At 48.7% G+C, this 20606-nt stretch overlaps 1 long non-coding RNA gene across 1 annotated transcript; it reads right to left on the bottom strand.

The window, feature by feature from the left end:
• Positions 1-706: 706 nt before the first annotated feature.
• LOC140903324 (uncharacterized) lies at positions 707-17985 on the bottom strand. The gene is made up of 4 exons (XR_012156217.1): positions 14948-17985; positions 6972-11220; positions 5615-5727; positions 707-1878 (listed from the first exon to the last, which is right to left on the bottom strand). It is a non-coding gene; the product is annotated as an uncharacterized lncRNA (long non-coding RNA).
• Between the last annotated feature and the right edge of the window lie 2621 nt (positions 17986-20606).

Below are 20606 nucleotides of genomic sequence, written 5' to 3'. Positions count from 1 at the left end.
ACTCATGTCCCCAAAAACTGTCTCCTTTGACTAGAAAATGTTCCTCATTCCATCGCTAGTGTTCCCTACCCACCCAATGAAAATGGTCTCTCTTCCATATAAACAGGAAGTAGCCCTCCTTCCATAACTAAATTTATCCCCAGCCTTTAAGTGGCATACATTCAATCAACAGTAAACTGTCTGAACATAAAATGCCCCAAGTCCCGTCAATGGTGTGTTCCGTGAAGAACAAGCAACACCCCAAATCCACTGTATACCGTCCCCCACAGAAACAAGAAATAGCCCACATACCAATCAAAGTGACCCCCGGTGACATTCCCCAGGGTAGAACCTGAACCGCTCAACTCCTGTCTCCCTTGAACTGTGCTTGGCTAGTGAAAAGCAGCTTCTCCACACTCTGCTCAAACACATACATGAACATGTACAGTCGCTCCCAGCCGCTCACGAACCATGTACAGGATGACATACACACATTTTCAGTCCTGGCCTTGGACCCCAGAAATGTGCATCTTTAACTGTCCAGCACACTACTGCACAGAACAAGCTCATTATTAGTCCATCACGTCATCCAAGGAAACAATTATGCCCGAGCCTTTGTTAACCTAACTAGAGATTCCCCAAATACATCGACTGCAACACGCTGCTTCGACGCAACAAGTCTATTAACTAGGAAAATATCACTTACAAGGATAAAATCACAAACCAATTCTGAATTTTATGGCCTTACACATTTTATTTCTTTTGTAACCAATTCCTAAACATCACCAAGCTAAATACCATTTCAAAGCCAAAAGATTTCTCACCCAACAGCTTACAACAGTTCATACTAACTGGAAAGACTTCCAGCCACAACCGCCCTCCCCACAGTTCAGTGATGCTCCAATTGTCCGTCAAGCGATCTTGTTGCCGTGAGTACAGACAGAGGAGGACAGCTAACGATGAGGTCACTGTCTCTTACTTTTGGGTCCTCCTTCTCTCTTTCACAAATATCCCCGACTGGGGTGCAGATGAACCATCACGGGCATAATTGAAATGAGTACTAGTTAGTAAAACTAAGACTGCTTTAAATAGTACAAGGACCTGTGATCTTGAGCAAACTGCAATAAATTCTTGCTGATCTTAAATACAAAAAAGAAGCTTACAAGAAGTGGAAGATTGGACAAATGACCAGGGATGAGTACAAAAATATTGCTCAGGCATGCAGGAGTGAAATCAGGAAGGCCAAATCACACCTGGAGTTGCAGCCAGCAAGAGATGTTAAGAGTAACAAGAAGGGTTTCTTCAGGTATGTTAGCAACAAGAAGAAAGTCAAGGAAAGTGTGGGCCCCTTACTGAATGAGGGAGGCAACCTAGTGACAGAGGATGTGGAAAAAGCTAATGTACTCAATGCTTTTTTTGCCTCTGTCTTCACGAACAAGGTCAGCTCCCAGACTGCTGTGCTGGGCAGCACAGCATGGGGAAGAGGTGACCAGCCCTCTGGGGAGAAACAAGCGGTTTGGGACTATTTAGAGAAGCTGGACGTGCACAAGTCCATGGGGCCAGCTGCGTTGCATCCGAGAGCGCTAAAGGAGTTGGCGGATGTGATTGCAGAGCCATTGGCCTTTATCTTTGAAAACTCATGGCGATCGGGGGAAGTCCCGCACGACTGGAAAAAGGCTAATGTAGTGCCCATCTTTAAAAAAGGAAAGGAGGATCCTGGGAACTACAGGCCGGTCAGCCTCACCTCAGTCCCTGGAAAAATCATGGAGCAGGTCCTCAAGGAATCAATTCTGAAGAACTTAGAGGAGAGGAAAGCGATCAGGAACAGTCAGCACGGATTCACCAAGGGCAAGTCATGCCTGACTAATCTAATTGCCTTCTATGACGAGATAACTGGTTCTGCGGATAAAGGGAAAGCAGTGGACGTGTTTTTCCTTGACTTTAGCAAAGCTTTTGACACTGTCTCCCACAGTAGTCTTGCCAGCAAGTTAAAGAAGTACGGGCTGGATGAATGGACGATAAGGCGGATAGAAAGCTGGCTAGATTGTCGGGCTCAATGGGTAGTGATCATTGACTCCATGTCTAGTTGGCAGCCGGTATCGAGCGGAGTGCCCAAAGGGCCGGTCCTGGGGCCGGTTTTGTTCAATATCTTCATAAATGATCTGGAGGATGGTGTGGATTGCACCCTCAGCAAGTTTGCAGATGACACTAAACGGGGAGGAGAGGTAGATACACTGGAGGGTAGGGATAGGATACAGAGGGCCCTAGACAAATTGGAGGATTGGGCCAAAAGAAATCTGACGAAGTTCAATAAGGACAAGTGCAAAGTCCTGCACTTAGGACGGAAGAATCCAATGCACCGCTACAGACTAGGGACCGAACGGCTAGGCAGCAATTCTGCAGAAAAGGACCTAGGGGTGACAGTGGACGAGAAGCTGGATATGAGTCAAAGGTGTGCCCTTGTTGCCAAGAAGGCCAATGGCATTTGGGATATATAAGTAGGGGCATTGCCAGCAGATCGAGGGACGTGATCGTTCCCCTCTATTCCACATTGGTAAGGCCTCATCTGGAGTACTGTGTCCAATTTTGGGCCCCGCACTGTGAGAAGGATGTGGAAAAATTGGAAAGAGTCCAGCGGAGGGCAACAAAAATGATTTGGGGACTGGAACGCATGACTTATGAGGAGAGGCTGAAGGAACTGGGGATGTTTAGTCTACGGAAGAGATGAATGAGGGGGGGATTTGATAGCTGCTTTCAACTACCTGAAAGGGGGTTCCAAAGAGGATGGCTCTAGACTGTTAACATGTTATGCACCAATGGCTAAACTTGCTTATTTGGCATCATAATTTATCCTTGTGGAATTTGAGTTTTGGTTTTTTTTAACCATCAGCAGTCAGCTGATGTTTTTGGGACCTCTTTTTGTAGTTACGAGCCATTTCCTACACCCAAAAGCAGTTAACAGGGAAAAAAGTGGAAAAAATAATAACAACAGCCCAATGCTTAAACAACAGTGCATGAAAGAAAAGTATCATTGTGAAACCAACACACAGAAGTGTGGTTCTGTAACTATCCTTGTAGGTCATGTGACAAATTATAGGTAGCTAACAAAACAGTAGTGTGATAGCAGCTCTGATTTAAGCTAAGTTGAAAGCCATGTGGTTAAGCAAGTAAAGTTTGGGTTTTTAATGCTTTTGCAGAAACCTTAATCACATTTTAAAACACTTTAGGGTTACTAAGTTTTACCAGTTATAAAAATGACACACTGTAATATAAACAAAAGAAAAACAAGCAAGCGTTTAACATATGAAAAAATAATTATAAATGGTTAACCCTTCAATTTTTTTAAGCAAAAGCACTCTCACAATTGGCTTTCCAATTGTAGTCTTAGCATGCCACGATTCACAAGTAAATGAAAGAACTAATTTTTTTCCACACCAAGAAAAAAGCGGTTGAGAGCATTAAAAACTGCAATCGATGTTGTCTTTTTGAAAAGGGGACTTTGAGTGGCTACACAACACAAACTTAACAACTATCTGTTTCAATTTCTGTGTTTTTTGGTTTGGATGCATTTTGTTTCTTTTGTATTTTTCAAGTAATTATTTCACGAAATTTGGATTGAACCCCTGCCCCTAACTGCCCCATCCCTCCAACCCCTATCTATACCCCTGCCCCTTGACCACCACCCTCAACTCCCCTGCCCTCTATCCAACCCCCTGGCTCCGTGCCTCCCGACCATGCTGCCTGGAGCGCCGGTGGCTGGCGGCGTGGCTGCACCAGGAGAGGCAGCCGCGCTGCACGGCACAGAGACCGGGTCAGGCCGGGCTCTACAGCTGCGCTGCCCCAGGAGCTCGCAGACCCCCGGCCCAGAGTGTTGTGCCAGCGAAGCAGTGAGCCGAGGCTGCGAGAGAGGGGCCGGGGGCGAGCGTCCCAGGCCAGGAGCTCAGGGGCTGGGCAGGACGGTCCCACGGGCCGTAGTTTGCCCACCTCTGTCCTAGATCCAAAGATGTGACTCATATTGAGTACAGGACGGGGGCTTGATTCTGTGGCAGCACAGGCTCAGTGTGTCTCTCAAAAATGGGAATGAGGCTACGAGAGACCGCCTATTTTAGGTGAACTGAATTGACAAGGCACGGGGACCTTTCTTTGTTTGGGAGAAATGGTCGTAACACAATATGGTGGCCATCGTGATTTGAAAGCAGGGGATGCTATTGAACAGATGTTGCTGGTTTTGTGAGAGCGACACTAATAATGGGATGAGGGATTTACCATGGCTACCCATCCCTGGAACCAAGGCAGTGACGGAACGCAGAGTGTTTCATGTTTTACAGAGAACATTATTCACCAGGTCAGAGGCCAGAAGCTTCAAGTCAGAGCCAGGCAGGATGTGGCAACTGCCGCTCTAGGTGGTGCAATGATGCAGGCTGCCAAAACGTTCCCCCATCTTGTCCTTGTACCGGTTGGGGGTTCCAGGGCTGTGGCTGCTCCTCAGTTCCCTGCTGCCCTTCGACAACTCACAGACCTTAAGAGCCGCTCGGGTGCGGGTCCCGCTCCAGCTAGATTCAGAGGCCTTTCCTCAGGGGCCAACCCCATACTAACAAATTCTCTCCACCAACAAGAGTCATAGAATTATAGAATATCAGGGTTGGAAGGGACCCCAGAAGGTCATCTAGTCCAACCCCCTGCTCAAAGCAGGACCAATTCCCAGTTAAATCATCCCAGCCAGGGCTTTGTCAAGCCTGACCTTAAAAACCTCTAAGGAAGGAGATTCTACCACCTCCCTAGGTAACGCATTCCAGTGTTTCACCACCCTCTTAGTGAAAAAGTTTTTCCTAATATCCAATCTAAACCTCCCCCACTGCAACTTGAGACCATTACTCCTCGTTCTGTCATCTGCTACCATTGAGAACAGTCTAGAGCCATCCTCTTTGGAACCCCCTTTCAGGTAGTTGAAAGCAGCTATCAAATCCCCCCTCATTCTTCTCTTCTGCAGGCTAAACAATCCCAGCTCCCTCAGCCTCTCCTCATAACTCATGTGTTCCAGTCCCCTAATCATTTTTGTTGCCCTTCGCTGGACTCTCTCCAATTTATCCACATCCTTCTTGTAGTGTGGGGCCCAAAACTGGACACAGGACTCCAGATGAGGCCTCACCAATGTCGAATAGAGGGGGACGATCGTCCCTCGATCTGCTCGCTATGCCCCTACTTATACATCCCAAAATGCCATTGGCTTTCTTGGCAACAAGGGCACACTGCTGACTCACATCCAGCTTCTCGTCCACTGTCACCCCTAGGTCCTTTTCCGCAGAACTGCTGCCTAGCCATTCGGTCCCTAGTCTGTAGCTGTGCATTGGGTTCTTCCGTCCTAAGTGCAGGACCCTGCACTTATCCTTATTGAACCTCAGATTTCTTTTGGCCCAATCCTCCAATTTGTCTAGGTCTTTCTGTATCCTATTCCTCCCCTCCAGCATATCTACCACTCCTCCCAGTTTAGTATCATCCGCAAATTTGCTGAGAGTGCAATCCACACCATCCTCCAGATCATTTATGAAGATATTGAACAAAACCGGCCCCAGGACCGGAGTCTTTGCAGCCCTCCCTCAATACTTAACTGAAGCAAATTTCTATTTGCTCTTACTCTGCAGATCACTGTCTGGCTTCGATCCCTGGGGATGGGCTCAGAGTGGCTGCTCCTTCTTAGGTCTCTGCCACAGGTTGGCCATTCTCTCATCTACCCAATCTCATGAGGAACTGAAAAGAGAAAGAGAGAACACTTGTAAGCTAGGCTACCACTGGTGCATGGAAGACAGACAGACACACAGGTGTAACTAACTTCTGCTCATTGGAGCCCCATTCTTTATTCCTCTCCAGCCCACCCAGGGCCTAAAATGCTCATCACTCCCAAGGAACTACAGCCCTCCAGGAAAGGGACAATCCCAGACAATTACCAGCCATGGGCAGAGCTGTACCTTCCCCAGGACACATCCCATGGAAATGAGAAGCATCTCTCTGTTCTCAAGGAAGCACCTCACTATGCAGATACTGGAGAGAGATATTTCACAAACAAACACCTGCTCCTCCAACATCACAAGAGACCTCCTCAGCTCCGTTGGCAAGTGAAATGTCTAGATTGTGCAGGTCCACTTCCTCCACATGCTCCTCCTCTGTCTGGGGCTGCTGCACTGGCCTGGAGCATGCCTCTGCAAGAACAGCAAACCACCTATGGAAGAGCCATTGCTGCCAGAAAGGCTATAGGTGCATGAGATCTTCCAGTACCTGCCTCCCTCTCCCATCTGTACTACATCACCTCCATTGCAGTAAAAGACACGGACTAAACACTTGATGGGTCAAATGGCCTTTTACGCCCCCCTTCTGCCAGCTCTAACAGGCTTTCTTGCCCCCATCCTGCTGGCTCTTATATCCAAGACTGTGAGGACACACAAACAGCATCCATGCCCAATTTCTGTGAAGGGAGACAGTACCAGAAGAGGCAAGAAGAGGGAGCATGCACGTCTGTGTTGGCCACAGAAGACAGGGAGAGAGAGAGAGAGAGAGAAACATGGAAGGAAGAAAAGCATCTCAGTGGCTGGACTGACCTCCTGCTGGGGAGAACACTCCACTCCTGGTCAGAGAAAAAAGCAGCCCCTGAAAATAAGAGCCTTGTCTCCCTCTTAACCAGAGCTTGTCACAAACTTTTTCCTACACACTAAGCGCCAGCTAACAAAAAGTCCCAGCCTGGAGCCAGGTGGACTGTGAGTAGAGCCCTCACAGCTTGCCTTCGCTTTCCCTCACATGAGGGGAGTGGACTCTGACCTGCCACTTTTCCCTTGGTACTAAACCCAACACAAGGGAGGGTGGGGGGGAGACAGTAAAATTAGCATCTCAGTCAGCAACACTGCTCTTCTCGCATCTCCCACACACCAGGGTTCTGCCCTCAACCCCCGTTGCACTATGCCTTTATAACTACAAATAGAAAACACCTGTAGCAACAGCACCTGAAATAGTGACTCTGCAGAGGAGACTTGCTTCTTCCTCAGCCTTAATCCCATAGAGCCCCATGCCCAATGAGGAAGCTCACAGCCTGTGAAGAAAACTAGAGTGAGTACAGAATGAGGAATTCAAAGCACTGACCGCTTACTCACAGTCAGTTATGCAGAAGGCAGAAAGCGGAGGACTGTTAATCTTCGCTTACAAGAATGTCCAGGCTGGTCAGGTCAACCTCTGCCAGCTTCTCCTGCAGCTGCTGCTCGACGATTCCTCTGCAAGCACCACAATTAAGCCAAGCAGGAGCCATCACTCCACAAAACTCAATTGGTGCGCAAAACCTTGCCCTCATCCCTGCCTCCCTCTCCCATCCCATCTACATCGGCCCCACTTGATGAACAGAGACTCAGTCAACACTGACAGTGATGCTCCATTCTCGCGCGCGCTCCCCCGCGTGATTTTTGTCCCCTCCTACTTCTTCAAGGCTCCCGAGACCTAGCCAATGGGGATGCACGCCTGCCCATGTGCTATGAAGGGAGACCAAAGAAAGAGAAACAAGCACAGACAGACAAAGTGTGTCAGCCAATACACTAGAGTAGAGAAGAGAGAGAGAGAAACAGGGGAGGAAGGCAAGAAACTCACCAGCTACAGTCATCCTCCTGGATCCAACCTTTTGCTGCAGTGGACACACCTCTCCTGGCCAGACAGATGAGCAGCCCCTGATAATGGGGGCCTTGTCTCCCTCGTAGCCACAGCTAGTCAGGAACCTTTTCTTACAAACACAGACCTAGCTAATGGCACGTCCCTGCCTGGAGCTAGGTGCACCGTGACCAGACTCCTCACCAAACCAGACACTTATCTCACTGACAGCGATGGCTGCTCTGCTTCCAGCTAGACGGCATCACCATAGCCTGGCATCAACAATGCTCAGTGTCTCATGGCTCTTGTACGCTTTCCATCTCACAACAGGGGTGGGCTCTTACCCTTGACACGAAGCACAACGCAAGAGGGAAAAACAAAAGTTATCGTCAGAATCTGCAATGTTGTGTCAGTGGTTCTTCTCCCTCTCCCATTAGACCTTCCCATTAGATACAATTAAAAAGCACACAACACACACTCAACCTGTGGAATTGCTGGCCAGAGAATACTGTGAAAGCCAAGACTATAATAGGGTTCAAAAAAGAACTAGGTAAATTCATGGAGATTAGGTCCATCAATGGCTATTAGTCAGGATGGGCAGGGATGGTGTCCTTATCCTCTGTTTGCCAGAAGCTGGGAATGGGCGACACAGGATGGATCACTTCTCGATTACCTGTTCTATTCATTCCCTCTGAAGCACCTGGCATTAGCCAGTCAGAAGACAGGAAAGTGGGCTAGATGGACCTTTGGTCTGACCCCAAATTGCCATTCTTACGTTCATATGTTAAGCAGCCCTTTGCACCTGTATTCAAGAGAGTCACTGTGCAGAGAAGACTGTTGTCTCTTCCCCTGGTCGTAAACCCACACCTACTCACAAAATAGGGAAATTCACACACCCAGAACAAGGAAGAAAACTTTTATGAGAAATCAAGTCTCACTTAAAGGGAAGCAGCCGCCTGTACTCAGGCTCTACCATGCATTTATCTAAGCCCTGGTCTACACTGGGTCGGGGCGGGGGGGGGGGGAATTGACCTAAGATATGCAACTTCAGCTACGAGAATAGCGTAGCTGAAGTCGACGTATCTTAGGTCAACTTACCTCGGCGTCTTCACAGCACTGGGTCGACTGCCACCGCTCCCCCGTCGACTCCGCTTGCACCTCTCACGATGGATTTATCACGTCTAGACTAAAATTGACCCCCGATACATCCATCACTACCCGCTGATCCGGCGGGTAGTGTAGACATACCCTTAGGCTTCAGCCCTGCTGCTAAAAGCCGTGAAGTGTAGCCACTGTTTGTCGTCTCTCCTGCCAACAAAAAACTCCCACTCCCAACGATCGGCATTTGTATTGCGAGCAGGAGAGCGCTCCTGCCAACAATGCGTGGTTCACACTGGTACTTGTAGTGGCAAAACTTTTACTTTCGGGGTCAAGGGATGGGGGAGGGGGTTAACACTTCTGAAAGAAAAAAGTTTTGTCCTTCAATGCCAGCATAGACATACCCTTACAGGCAACTCAGCCTGCAGCTTCCCTGGAACAACAGTAACACTATGTGGAAGGGCGGGGTTATGCACAGAGGATTTTCCCCATAGAGCAACAGTGACGCTGGGTGACCACGGAGTAATCCACAAAACATTTCCCTCAAGGAGAAACAGTGACACCGGATGGCCACTCGGGTTAATGCACACAGCATTTATCTCATGGAGCAACAGTGACACAGGGTGGCTAATCCAGGTAATGCACAAAGCATTTCCTTCGTGGAACAACTGTGGATTACCCTGAGTGACCACCCACTGTCATTGTTGCTCCATGAGGGAAATGCTGTGTGCATTACCTAGAGTGGCCACCTGGCGTCACTAAAATATTTCCCACATGGAGCAAGAGTGAAACCAGGTGGCCAATCCAGGTAATGCACAAACCATTTCCCTCACCAAGGAAGAGAGGCAACGAGGGGCCACTTGGGTTAATGCACAACCCATTTCCCTCATGAAGCAACAGTGACACTGGGTGACCAGTTTTCAGAGTAACAGCCGTGTTAGTCTGTATTCGCAAAAAGAAAAGGAGTACTTGTGGCACCTTAGAGACTAACCAATTGAATTGAGCATAAGCTTTCGTGAGCTACAGCTCACTTCATCGGATGCATACCGTGGAAACTGGGTGACCAGTTGCACAAATGCACAAAGCATTTCCCTTATGCAACAACAGTGACAATCATAGAATATCAGGGTTGGAAGAGACCTCGGGAAGTCATCTAGTCCAACCCCCTGCTCAAAGCAGGACCTATCCCCAATTGAATCATCCCAGCCAGGGCTTTGTCAAGCCTGACCTTAAAAACTTCTAAGGAAGGAGATTCTACCACCTCCCTAGGTAACGCATTCCAGTGTTTCACCACCCTCCGAGTGAAAAAGTTTTTCCTAATATCCAACCTAAACCTCCCCCACTGCAACTTGAGACCATTACTCCTCGTTCTGTCATCTGCTACCACTGAAAACAGTCTAGATCCATGCTCTTTGGAACCCCCTTTCAGGCAGTTGAAAACAGCTATCAAATCCCCCCTCACTCATCTCTTCTGTAAACTAAACAATCCCAGTTCCCTCAGCCTCTCCTCAGAAGTCATGTGTTCCAGTCCCTTAATAATTTTTGTTGCCCTCCGCTGGACTCTCTCCAATTTTTCCACATCCTTCTTGAAGTGTGGGGCCCAAAACTGGACTCGGTACTCCAGATGAGGCCTCACCGCTGTCGAATAGAGAGGAACAATCACGTCCGTCGATCTGCTGGCAATGCCCCTGCTTATACATTCGAAAATGCCATTGGTCTTCTTGGCAACAAGGGCACACCGTTGACTCATATCCAGCTTTTCGTCCACTGTAACCCCTAGGTCCTTTTCTGCAGAACTGCTGCCTAGCCGTTCAGTCCCTAGTCTGTAGCGGTGCGTGGGATTCTTCCGTCCTAAGTGCACAACTCTGCACTTGTCCTTGTTGAACCTCATCAGATTTCTTTTGGCCCAATCCTCTAATTTGTCTAGGGCCCTCTGTATCCCTACCCTCCAGTGTATCTACCTCTCCTCCCAGTTTAGTGTCATCTGCAAACTTGCTGAGGGTGAAATCCACGCCATCCTCCAGATCATTAACGAAGATATTGAACAAAACCAGCCCCAGGACCGACCCTTGGGGCACTCCACTCGATACCGGCTGCCAACTAGACATGGAGACTTTGAGCCCGACGATCTAGCCAGCTTTCTATCCACCTTATAGTCCATTCATCCAGCCCATACGTCTTTGACTTGCTGGCAAGAAGAATACTGGGGGGGACCGTATCAAAAGCTTTGCTAAAGTCAAGGAACAACACATCTGCCGCTTTCCCCTCATCCACAGAGCCGGTTATCTAGTCATAGAAGGCAATTAGATAAGCCAGGCATGACTTGCCCTTGGTGAATCCATGCTGACAGTTCCGGATCGCTTTCCTCTCCTCTAAGTGCTTCAGAATTGATTCCTTGAGGACCTGCTCCATGATTTTTCCAGGGACTGAGGTGAGGCTGACCGGCCTGTAGTTCCCCAGATGCTCCTTCTTCCCTTTTTTAAAGATGGGCGCTACATTAACCTTTTTCCAATCATCCGGGACCTGTTAAGGAAAAGTTAGCATATGTGACTCCATTTTGGTTTGGGGCCCATCAGTGTCTAAAAGCAAGCACATCATGCACTAGGAGGAGTGCTCCTTAGATATTGCATTCCTGTGAAAACCCTCCCTCTTTTTTCCAGCCTGTCTCGATTCCCGGTTTCTGTTCTTTGTCTGTTCCTAACTCCCTGCCTCCTGGCCTTGATGTGAGCCTCCCATCCCGATAAGAAAAGCTACTGGTGCATTGCTTTAGGACCATGTTGTGTAGTTGAAGTAATGGTCTACAATGGGCAATGTACCTAGCAGGGATAGGTAGTAGATAAGGGAAGGGTTTGTCTATTGGCTAAGGTTTCTGATGCACGAGGGCAATGTGCTTTGCTAAAAGGTATATAATCTCTGTATAACCTGCATTCGGGGTCCCCTCCTGACTAGCAGGGGGGCACCACGCTCGAGCATAATAAACTTAGTATCTTTGGGATCTCTGCAGTTGTGGACTTTGTTCGTGTGCCTCAGCCTAGACTCGACCTGTGCGTGACCTATCGGGTATAATTCGCAGCAGTTCCTGTGCGTGACCTATTAGTTACAATCCGTAACAGGACCTCCCCCGATTGCCGTGAGTTTTCAAAGATAACGGCCAATGGCTCTGCAATCACATCCGCCATCTCCTTTGGTGCTCTCGGATGCAGCGCATCCGTCCCCACGGACTTGTGCTCGTCCAGCTTTTCTAATTGTCCCGAACCGGTTCTTTCTCTACAGAGGGCTGGTCACCTCCTCCCCAGACTGCTGCCCAGTGCAGCAGTCTGGGAGCTGACCTTGTTCATGAAGACAGAGGCAAAAAAAGCATTGAGTACATTAGCTTTTTCCACATCCTCTGTCACAGGTTGCCTCCCTCATTCAGTAAGGGGCCCACACTTTCCTTGACTTTCTTCTTGTTGCTAACATACCTGGAGAAACCCTTCTTGTTACTCTTAATATCTCCTGCTAGCTGCAACTCCAGGTGTGATTTGGCCTTCCTGATTTCACTCCTGCATGCCCGAGCAATATTTTTATACTCTTCCCTGGTCATTTGTCCAATCTTCCACTTCTTGTAAGCTTCTTTTTTGTGTTTAAGATCAGCAAGGATTTCACTGTCAAGCCAAGCTGGTCGCCTGCCATATTGACTATTCTTTCTACACATCGGGATGGTTTGTTCCTGTAACCTCAATAAGGATTCTTTAAAATACAGCCAGCTCTCCTGGACTCCTTTCCCCCTCATGTTATTCTCCCAGGGGATCCTGCCCATGAGTTCCCTGAGGTTGTCAAAGTCTGCTTTTCTGAAGTCTAGGGTCCACATTCTGCCGCTCTCCTTTCTTCCTTGTGTCAGGATCCTGAACTCGATCATCTCATGGTCACTGCCTCCCAGGTTCCCATCCACTTTTGCTTCCCCTACTAATTCTTCCCAGTTTGTGAGCAGCAGGTCAAGAAGAGCTCTGCCCCTAGTTGGTTGTTCCAGCACTTGCATCAGGAAATTGTCCCCTACGCTTCCTGGATTGTCTGTGCACCGCTGTATTGCTCTCCCAGCAGACATCAGGGTGATTGAAGTCTCCGATGAGAACCAGGGCCTCCGATCTAGTAACTTCCATTAGTGGCCGGAAGAAAGCCTCATCCACCTCATCCCCCTGGTCCAGTGGTCTATAGCAGACTCACACCACGACACCACCCTCATTGCTCACGCTTCTAAACTTAATCCAGAGACTCTCACGTTTTTCTACAGTTTCATACTGGAGCTCTGAGCAGTCATACTGCTCTCTTACATACAATGCAACTCCCCGACCTTTTCTGCCCTGACTGTCCTTCCTGAACACTTTATATCCATCCATGACAGTACTCCAGTCACGTGAGTTATCCCACCAATGGGCGGCCTCTTGGGAGAATGCACACAGCATTTCCCTAATGGAGCAAGAGTGACACTGGGTGGCCACTTGGGGGATGCTCAAAGCATTTCCCACATTGAGAAGACTGACACCGTGTGGACACTCGGGGTAACGCACAGAGCATTTCCTTCATGGAGCAACTGTACATTACTCGAACAAAAAAACTTCAGAAACAGACTTCAAAGAGAAACAGCAGAACTAAAATTCATTTGCAAATTTAACACCATTAATTTGGGCTTGAGTAGGGACTGGCTGGCTCACTACAAAAGCAGCTTTGCCTCTCCTGGAATTGACACCTCCTCATCAATTATTGGGAGTGGACTATATCCACCCTGATCGAATTGGCCCTGTCAACACTGGTTCTCCACTTGTGAGGTAACTCCCTTCTCTTCATGTGTCACAATATATTGCCTGCATCTGTAATTTTCACTCCATGCTTCTGAAGAAGTCGTTTTTTACCCACAAAAGCTTATGCCCAGATAAATCTGTTCGTCTTTAAGGTACCACTGGACTCCTTATTGTTTTTGTGGATACAGACTAACACGGCTACCCCCTGATACTGGACACCCGGTGTCACTGTTCCTCCACGAGGGAAATGCTGTGTGCATTACCCCGAGTGGCCATTTGGTAACACAAAGTATTTCCCTCATGGAGGAACAGTGACACCAGGTGGCCAGTTGGGGTAATGCACAAACCATTTTCCTTATGAAGGGACAGTGATAATGGGTGGCCACTCTGAGTCACGCACAAAGCATTTCCCTCAGAGCAACGGTGACCTGTCAGAGTAATTCACAAAGCCTTTTTCCCACTGCGTTACAATGACATCCCCTGGCCAGTTGGGGTAACTTACAGGGAGAACCCTTGAGTAGCAGCAAGCGCAGGGGTTAGAACCCAGGAGCCTGAGCTGGAGCAAGTCAGTCCAGAGTGCTGTGCATAGCCCTGGACCCTCCACATGCCCTGGGTGGTGCAACCTGGTGAGTGGAGACACAGGCCGAGGGCTACTCTCAGACCCCTGCTCACATCCTCGACTGAATGTGGCCTGCTTCAGAGAGGAGGACTAGACTGGCATGACCAGGGAAGCTCACCCAGTGTACAGAAGGAAGATACCTGAGGACTAAGCATCTCTTGTTACAGTCAAGTTGCTCTCCACGAAGTTACCAGACTTCAGGAAGATTCCGTAGCACCTGACAACTCCTTGGAGGGCACAAAGGATTCCCCCCGCACTTATCGTGCCCCAGTTAGAAGCAGAGGTCTTTTCTCAGGGGCCCACCCTGTGACGGGTTTGACCCCCATTCTGGGATGCCACCTGATGTACTGGGATTTCTCTGAGCCTGCTGCTGCACTAGCCTGGCCTCCCTCTCCTTGTTTTGCTGACTTAGGCTCTCCAGCCTCTGGCAGCACACACACACACACACGTAGGGACGCACCAGCTGTAGAATCGCACAGAGTCTGTCAACAGCTCTCTACGAGAAGACTCAGCTATGATATCTCCCAGCTCTCAAGTGCAGTTCCCCTCTGGAAAGTACACCCAAAATAATATTGTCTTGGGCCGTAGAGAAATCTATACAACATAAGCTCATAAATTCACCCCCTCCCTCAATGTGGAGGAAGATATGCACAACTTTTGCCCCACCCCGTTAGAAGTTGCACAAACTGGGTTTAATGAACTTGTTTTTGTTTATTATTAACTATAAGGGAAGAAGATTTTAAGTGATTGTAAGGGATAGCAAACAGAAGGCAGATTACTAAGCAAATAAAACAAACATGCAATACTAAGCCTAAGATCTTAAAGAGACTGGACTCAGGAAGTGATTTCTCACCCTAAACGTTGTTTTTAGGCAAGTTGCAGGGTTTCTGTAGCTGAGATTTCCAGTTATTTCTCTTTACAGAGCAGACTGCTGTCTTAGTCCAGACTCAGCCCTGGACTTTCCCCCTGCTCGGTTCCTTTGTCCCTTCAGGTACTTTTAGCAGTCTTTCTGCTTCGACAGGAAGGCAACGGAGAAGAGACCTGTTTGCATTACTCCCCAGCCTTAAGTAAGATTTACATAAGGCGGGAATCTTTTGTTTCCCAGTCTTGACCTCCCCCTCCTTTTAGTGGAAAATTACTAGAAGTCCAACATAGCATTTAGTACCAGGTGACAGGACCACCTGACCTAGTAGCGTCACAGCTACATCCCAGGATGCGTCTCAGGAAGGAGAGAGATTAGTGTCTTCACAGTCTTATTGTTTCTTCCTAATGGCCCATCAAGGCTGATGGCGTGTTGTCTGGTGGGTGTTTCCCAAGTATACACCCGGTTATAATTGTTACATAGTCAATATTTCCAACTTTAGATACAGAAATGATACATGCATCCAAATTGGATAATCACATGCAGTAAATTATAACCTTTCCAATGATACCGTAAAAGACTATCTCGCATAAAATATATCACTTATCTCACTGACAGTGGTGGCTGCTCCCCTCCCAAATGTATGGCTCCTGTCTCATTTCAACAAGGCTCACAGTCTCCCTGCTCTCGCTTGCTTTCCATCATATGAGTGGAGTAAACTCTGTCATTTGACTTCTTTCCCCTTGGTACCAAACCCAGCACAAGGGAGAAAAACAAAGAAGTTAGCATCTCAGACGGCAATGTGGCGTAAGCTCTTCTTCTTGCATCTAACACACCCCAGGGCTCTGCCCTCAACCCCCCTCCCATTACACCTTCAGGACTACAAGTAGAAGCACCCCAGCAATGACACCCGAAATAGTCACTCTGCACAGCAGACTCTGGTAAAAAATACCAAACCTGTGGGGAAAATGCAGAAATTGGGCTTGTTTTTCACTTAATTGGCTTGAGAGTTGCTTCTTGGCGAGTTTTTGGATGCTGGCTTGTTGCTTGTTTACCTTGCAGTTTGTTACTTCTTTTTTTTAAATTGGCTCCTGGCAAGCAAGGGCACAGGGCAAGGAGAGGCAAAGTGGGGGAGAGAATCAGGGGTGCACAGTGGGCCCACCACACTCCCAGACTGCACACCGGGGGGATCTAGTCACAGAGTGTTCGGGTTCTTACAGATTCCTTGTTTTGAAATGGGATTAGCTTGATTTTTGGTTTATTGTGAAAGTCGGGGTGCTTATTACCCCGTGAAAGATGGCAACTGTAAGTGTGATACCTTCCCCAGCCTTAAATACCAAAGAGCCCCATATTCAGTAAGCAAGCACACTGCCTGTGACAAAAACAACTACAGAGGAGGAATTCCAATCACTGACTGCTTACATACAGCCAGTTATGCGGGAGGCAGAAAGGGGAGGACTGTTCATGTCTCCGTAGAAGGATGCCCAAGCTGCTCAGCTACACCTTTGCACCTTCTCCTCTGGCTGGGCTCCTGGACAATTCCTCTGCAAGAGCAGCTGCAAAAGCCAAGCATGAGCCATCAGTACACAAAGCTCTACCGGTGCTTGAAATCTTGCCCTCATCCCTGCCTCCCTCTCCAAACCCATCTACACTGGCCCCACTCGATGACCGAGTCAACACCGACTGCCACGCATGATTTTCATCTGCTCCAACTTCTCCAGGGCTCCCAAGACCTCACCAGGTTTGGATGCAAACCTAGTACCCCTGCCTGCATCCTAAGAAGGGAGACAGCACAAGGAGAGGAGAGGAGACAGAGAGCTGGCCAACACATTAGAGTAGAGAGAAAGAAAGAGAAAAACATTGGAGGAAGGCAAGCAACTCAACACATGAAGTCATCCTCCTAGATGCAACCTTCTGCTGCGGAGGACACACTGCTCCTGGCCAGAGAAATGAGCAGCCCCTGAAAATGGGGACCTTGTCTCCCTCATAACAACAGCTAGTCAGGAACCTTTCCTTACAAACCCAGCCTTAGCTAAAGGAGCGTCCATACCTGGAGCCAGGTGGGCCACGAGCAGAGCAATCACCAAAACAGTCACTTATCTCAGAGTGGCAGCAGTTCTGCTCCCAGTTGGACAGCTTTTGCGTGGCATCAACAATACTCGCGGTCTTATCACTGTCACTCGCTTTCCATCGCATGAGGGCAGTAGACCCTGGCACGCGACTTCTTTTCCCTTGGTACTAAACCCAGCACAAGGGAGAAAAACAAATCAGTTACCATCTCAGTCGGCAACGTCTCGTTGGCCCTTCTTTTCCCCTCTCCTGCATGGCGGGGCTCTGCCCTCAACCCTCTTCCCATTACATCTTTAACATTACAACCAAAAAGCACCCCTTGCAATGGCACCCCACATGGTCACTCTGCACAGCAGACATGGCTCCTCCTCAGCCTTAATACCACAGAGCCCCATACCCAACAAGGAAGCGCACAGCCTGTGAAGAGTACTACAGCGAGTACAGATGAGGAGTTGAAAGCACTGACCACTTACTCACAGCCAGTTAAGCGGGAGGCAGAAAGTGGAGGACTGTTCACATCTGCTGAGAACAATGTCCAAGCTGCTCAGGTCCATCTCTGCCACTTTCTCCTCTGGCTAGGGCTCCTCAGCAATTCCTCTGCAAGAGCAGCAGCAGAAGCCATCGCTACACAAAGCTCTATTGGTGCCTGAGATCTTCCCCTCATTTCTGCCTCCCTCTTCCATTCCATCTACATTGGCCCCACTTGATGAACAGAGACCAAGTTAATACCGACAGTCACTGCTCCACTCTCGCACGCACTGCCCTGCATGATTATCATCCACTCCTACTTCTTCATGGCTCCCGAGACACAGCCTGTGGGGATGCACACCTAACATGCCTCCCAGTATCCTATGAAGGGAGAAGGCACTAGGAAAGGTAAGGACAGAAAGGTGGGGTGTGTGTTTGTGTTGGCCAACATACTAGAGAAGAGAGAGAGACAGAGAGAAAAAACATGGAAGGAAGGCAAGTGACTCACCACCTGGAGTCATCCTCCTGGATCGAACCTTCTGCTGCAGAGGACACACCGCTCCTGGTGTTAAGGAAAAGTTAGCATATGTGACTCCATTTTGGTTTGGGGCCCACCATTGTCTAAAAGCAAAAACTTCATGCACCAGGAGGAGTGTTTCTTAGATACTGCATTCCTGTGAAAATCCTCCCCCCGTTGTCTCCAGCCTGTCTCGACTCCTGGTTTCTGTTCTTTCTCTGTTCCTAACTCCCTGCCTCCTGGCCTTGATGTGGGCCTCCCATTCTGATAAGAAAAGTTACTGCTGCATTGCTTTAGGACCATGTTGTGTAGTTGAAGTAATGGTCTAGCACGGGGAATGTACCTAGCAGGGATAGGTGGTAGATAAGGGAAGGGTTTGTCTATTGGCTAAGGTTTCCGATGCACTAGGGCAACGTGCTTTGCAAAAAGGTATATAATCTCTGTATAACCTGCATGCGGGGTCCCCTGCTGATTAGCAGGGGGGCACCGCGCTCGAGCGTAATAAACTTAGTATTTTTGGGAATTCTGCAGTTGTGAACTTTGTTTGTGTGCCTCAGCCTATACTCGAACTGTGCGTGACCTATCAGGTATAATTCGCGGCAGTTTGTGTGCATGACCTGTCAGGTATAATTTGTAACACTGGCCAGAGAAATGACCAGCCCCTGAAAATGGTGCTGGTCATTATCTCCCTCGTAACCACAGCTAGTCAAGAACATCTTCTTACAAACCCAGCCCCAGCTAAAGGGGCGTCCCTACCAGGAGCGAGGTGGGCCGTGAGCAAAGCAATCACCAAAATAGACACTTACCTCACTGAGGGTGGCAGCTCTTCCGCTCCCAGTTGGACAACTTTTCCGTGGCATCAACAACGCTCACGATCTTGTCGCTCTCTTTCCGTCGCATGAGGGCAGTAGACTCCGACGCTTGTCTTCTTTTCTTTTGGGACTAAACCCAGCAGAAGAGGGAACAAAAAAAAATTAGCATCTCCATCTGCAATGTCGCGTTGTCTCTTCATTTCATATCTCCCGTATCCCAGGGCTCCGCCCTTAACTCATCTCCCATTACTACTTTACAACTGCAACTGGAAGATACCCATTGTAACGGCACCCAAAATAGTCACTTTGCTCAGGAGACTCTTGTCCCTTCCCCAGCCTTAATCCCAGAGACTCGTAGCCAACGAGGAAGCACACGGCCTGTGAGGAAAACTACAGTGAGTACAGATGACGAATTCAAAGCACTGACTTCTTACTCACAGCCAGTTAAGCAGAAGGCAGAAACATGAGGACTATTCATGTCTCCTTAGAAGGATGGTCAGGTCCACTTCTGCCAGCGTCTCCTCCGACTAGGGCTTCTCAACGATTCCTCTGCAAACTAATAAAGCCAAGCAAGAAACCATCACTACACAGAGCTCTCTCGGTGTGTTTAATCTTGCCCTCATCCCTGCCTCCCTCTCCCATCTCTGCTTGGGACTGTGTTCCAGTCGTCCAATAAACTTTCTGTTTTACTGGCTGGCTGAGAGTCACGGTGAATCGCAGGAAGTGGGGGTGCAGGGCCCTGACTTCGCCACACTCCATGACACACTGCCACCAGGGCAAGAAGCTCACACAACTTTGACCTTCTTGGGTCTGACTTCGAAGCATTCAGCATCCCCTTCCACACCGTGGGCTTCCCGCAGCAAGTCTGCCCGGACGGGGCTTCTGGGGAAGCCAGAGGGCCCTGCCCCCCAGCCAGCATGACTCTCAGCCAACCAGTAAAACAAAAGGTTTATTATTCGACAGGAACACGGTGTAGAACAGAACTCATTAGCACAGAAATCAGTGACTTTCGGCCAAGTCCACCTTAGGGAGTCATGGGCCAGATGCCCTGAACTCCCCCTCTTCGGGTCCCCCCAAGCAGACTGCCAGCTTCCAGCGACCCAAAGTCAGACACCTCCATTGCTCCTCCTCCTTGTCTTTGTCTCGTTTCCTGGGCAAAGAGTCACCTGGTTGCATCCCATTTGTTACAAATTACACCCGATTGGTCACGCACACTCCAAGTCTAGGCTGAGGCACACGAACAAAGTCCACAACTGCAGAAAGAAAAGGAGTACTTGTGGCACCTTAGAGACTAACCAATTTATTTGAGCATGAGCTTTCGTGAATTACAGCTCACTTCATCGGATGCATACTGTGGAAACTGCAGAAGACATTATATACACAGAGACCATGAAACAATACCTCCTCCCACCCCACACTCCTGCTGGTAATAGCTTATCTAAAGTGATCATCAAGTTGGGCCATTTCCAGCACAAATCCAGGTTTTCTCACCCTCCTGCTATTACCAGCAGGAGAGTGAGTTTGGGGGGGGGGGGGCAGAGGGTGAGAAAACCTGGATTTGTGCTGGAAATGGCCCAACTTGATGATCACGTTAGATAAGCTATTACCAGCAGGAGAGTGGGGTGGGAGGAGGTATTGTTTCATGGTCTCTGTGTATATAATGTCTTCTGCAGTTTCCACAGTATGCATCCGATGAAGTGAGCTGTAGCTCACGAAAGCTCATGCTCAAATAAATTGGTTAGTCTTTAAGTGCCACAAGTACTCCTTTTCTTTTTGCGAATAC

The sequence above is a fragment of the Lepidochelys kempii genome, chromosome 25, assembly GCF_965140265.1.
Source record: "Lepidochelys kempii isolate rLepKem1 chromosome 25, rLepKem1.hap2, whole genome shotgun sequence".
Classification (NCBI taxonomy): Eukaryota; Metazoa; Chordata; order Testudines; family Cheloniidae; genus Lepidochelys; species Lepidochelys kempii.
Note: the sequence above shows the minus strand (reverse complement) of the source record. Positions and strands in the feature narration are given on the sequence as shown.